The sequence below is a fragment of the Pinus tabuliformis genome, chromosome 6, assembly GCF_031772625.1.
Source record: "Pinus tabuliformis cultivar Carrire ecotype Pingquan chromosome 6, CPIR1, whole genome shotgun sequence".
NCBI lineage: Eukaryota > Viridiplantae > Streptophyta > Pinopsida > Pinales > Pinaceae > Pinus > Pinus tabuliformis.
The window spans coordinates 819848019-819852180 of NC_142292.1; positions in this window are offsets into that span (position 1 = coordinate 819848019).

Below are 4162 nucleotides of genomic sequence, written 5' to 3' on the forward strand. Positions count from 1 at the left end.
ATCAATTACAGGTGATTAGAAAATTTGGCATACATTTTAATAAAATCTAAATCTAAATTTCATAGTTTCACTTTTCACAGAATTAAAAAAATTAAAAATCTATTCTAAATAATGATGAAAAGTGAAACGTTTGGAGTAGTCTACCCAGGCGAAAGAATTGCCCTGTTTCCGTCGCCGCTCGGAAAAACCTCCGGCTCCGGCCACTGGCAATTCCTCCACCCTCCGCCACCCTCCGCGAGCTCCGCCCAGCTCCGCCACCCTCCGCATTAATGTTGACGACTGACAAATATCTAACAGACATTCTGATTTCCATTGCATCTTGTCGCCGGGGAGTTAATTCACCATGGAATTTGAATTCAGAAATAACCCGCGGGCTGCTCCCTCACCAAGTCGACCCAACATTGCTGCAGCTCACCAGGTAACCAGAACATTTTGGAAAACTTCCGCGCCTGCAGCTCACTAGAACAAGGCGCAAAGTTCACTCCCGGGCAAAGTTCCCTCTTTGGAATAAACCAAGTAGGAAACAATATGTGAATATCTTCCACATGATGGCTTATTACCATCACATTCTAAAAAGAAACAAACTGTACTCTAATGGTTTGATTCGAAAGTTATTACATAACTTCATTGAATCCCAACAAATTGTCTTTTGCAATGGCCTTTGCATCAAGAGAACTATTGTTTTTGTGAGAATTCACTAAACGTTATCAACCCTTTCAGCTTATTCTTATTCCTCTTCCTTTGTTCTCGTTGTCTAATTTAACAAAGATGGATTAGTGTAATGAACCAGTTGACCCTGTCCATCTTTTATTCTCGATAGAAGAACCCTTTCAGCTTATTCTGATTCTTTTTCCTTCGCAGTGGCTGTCAAAATTTATGGTTGATGGAATAAAGTAATGAATCCAATTCGTCCTATACAGTTTTAGTTCTCATTAGAAAAACAAAGTTACTTTACCCCTCATGAAAATTTTCGATGGATTACAGTAATGAATGCAACTCATCCTATCAATTCTCTCCATAACGCTCTAATTAATACATTAACAGTTTCAGAAGGTATTATCCCTGATGTAAAAGGTTGGATTATGTTATTTTCGAGTAGATGAAACCATGAGAATATTTGTTGCCTTGAAGCATTGTTTTGGAATTTTAACAACTCACTCCTAATTGCAATTGGAGAAAGGGGCTTCATCAGGAACTAATTCAACCATGACTCATCAATATCTTGAGATACCACCTCCACGTCCAAAGCGAAAGCCAGGACATCCTTACCCCAAAAAGTTGGGAAGGAGAGATGCATTGAATTTTCCAAAGGGGTTCAGGCTCTCATGAATGCCTGTAGAGTGAAAAACGTCCGTGTTAATGGTGACCATTCAATGCTTTATTTTATTCATTTAATGGAAAACGTTGCTGGCTAAAGCAGATTTGAAAGGTTATTCCCATTTTCTTCACCTTGTCCTGGAACAGAATCACGGTGGGGTGATTTATTAGCCTGTCACTACTGCCATTCACATTCCGCCCTTTTAACAGGTGTCGGAAGAACAGACCAATCGCAATTGGTCTTCTTGAACTGAGGGTTGCATCCCTGATTCTGAGAAACAAAGTTGGGGGATGTCAAGTTCCCTATGGCCATAACCCATCTGGGCAAAGTGCATTTTCTCTGAGTGTACAGAACTGCAAAAATTTGAGTTGAACAACAGTAATTGAAACATTGTATTCCTTGGATAGAAGGTTTGTAAGTTTATCTAAAGGAATTTTTTGCTTAGATTACATCAATTTGTTTTAGCAGGGTTTCATTGGAGTATGGCCACTTTGTTTAAGATAGTACAAGTATCTAGATCATAGAATTGAAGTTGTTTGAATGACCATGGATAATTTTTAGTTCAGTTTGTTAGACAGTTTTAGCCCCATAAACCTGTTCACTGGAAATAAGGGCATTCCTGTGGACACTACTGAAGCAGACTTCAACTCTTTCCAGAACTCAAATGATGCTGCATCACTGCATCATTTTTTTCAAAGCAGGGTTTTATTGAAGTACAGTCACCTTATTTAAGTGAGTGCAAGTATCTAGATCATAGAATTCAAGTAGGTAGGTAGATAATCCGAACGTTTTTGGGCCAGAGAGGCATTTGTTGTGTATGATATTAGGGATTCCTTCTCTGATTTTCCTTGTATATAGTCTTAGCAATTTAATAAGAGCTCTTGTCAAATTCTGTTTGGGGCCAATACATTACCAAATAGCACATGCAAAAGCCTCACAATTTCATATAAATTGACCCTGCAATTTGTAACAAGAACATGACTTCCTGAACCTTGCAAGGGAAGTAGGTAAGAGATCTCATCTTCTAATGTAACAGAACAGGATAATTGATGATTGTACAGGTTACATAGTGTTGAATTGTAAGTAGTACATGTGACAGTGACAACACAAAGGTACCGTGTTCAACTATTTCCTAAAAGAAAATTGCTTTAACTTCATATACGAAGATCCTCATGTTTTTCATAAACATTTGTCACCACCATAGATCTGTTCGAGCCTTATATCTATTAAGTACCTGTGAATTAGAATTCGTAGTGTCATGAAATCCCCCATTTGTAAAATCTAATTAAAAATACATTTCTACGGTCTACCTACAGAATTTATGCACTCATCTCAACTCACTGTCACATGAAATCCCCCATCTGTAAAATCTAAATAAAAATACATTTGCAAAGTTTGTACATTGGACTCTTCCAACAAGTTGTTTCCATTATCTCATACGATGGAGAGCTTAATTTCCATTCAACTGGTTGCATTTGCTTATATTCTTGCCACCATTTTTTGAAACTGCTTCCTTCTCAGAAAACATTTGAAGAAATGGTGCACTCATTAATCATCTTTGTCACATATTTTTCAAAGTTTTCCAGACTTTCTTTCTCTTGGTGTAGGCCTTGTTTGATATCTTTCAAAGCCTCTTATCCAGACATAGACTGCTCTCTTGAAAAATTTGTATCCAGTAGAGTAGTGGACTGATTGTAGAGATTAGCAATGTCAATACTAGCAGGGGAAACACCCAAAAGTCCAAACGTTTTATCCCACACTCGGAGAGCAATGGTCCAGTCGTTTGCTCACCTGCAAACTTTTGTTGGTTTGCAATCATATCTGTAATATGAAAACTTAGTACTGGTATCTCGATTGTCCTCTCCACCAATTCTATGAATCTGATTAGTATCGTTTCTGGGAACGTTTGCAGTTGTTGCACAGAACAAAACACTTCGTGCTTCTGTTAAATGGAAAACAAACCCATGATATCACAAATTCTCAGGCTGGTGAAACATGGGAATTATTAGACTATATATATGGGAAGAAGAAGTACCTTTCAGAATATATTTCCCCTAATGTGCCCCTTGGAAGAAACTAGTAGTAATATATATTTTTGGAATCTGAACCCTAAAGCCTTGGATATTGTTGGTCATAATGACCCACAATACAAAAAAACTCTCTTGGATGTGCAAGAAGATAGCTAGGTCTATTTTCTCAAAGTGTGCACCATGAAAATATAAAAACAGAGTTTAAATTATTTTGCAAGTCTGAAAAAAAAAATCCATTTGTAAAATCAATCTGTCATTTGTAAAAGGATGATAGGCATACTAGTTAGCCTGTGCTTTCCTTGATGGCTCTACATGTTGACTTAGTCCTTCAGGTACCTTGAACAATATAATGGCCAAATATCAATGGCATGCATATTTTATATTGCAAAACTCGCTAATAAAATAAGCCAAAAAGAAAAAAGAGCCATGTTTACCATTATACTCTGTTTTTAGGCTTTTATGCAATAAACCGTGAACAAATATGGAGTGAATTTGAAAACAAAAACCAACCAAATCAGAAAGCTCAAAAAGGGAAAAATACCGAATTTTAAAACTCAATTAATTTTTGAAGAAAATTCCCAACTAACCAAATCACAAATGTAGAATGCAAAATACCTCAAAAACAAAACAAAAAAAATATAGCAAGGGACAAAAATTTACTACCTCAATCACAGAATCCAAGGAAAAGATGCCATGTACTCTCTTACCAGGGAGTAAAATTATCAATGAAACTAGCCAAACAGTTTCACAAAATTAAAATGCAAATGTTATCTATGTATTCCTTTATTGGGGAATAATATTATGAACAAATCAT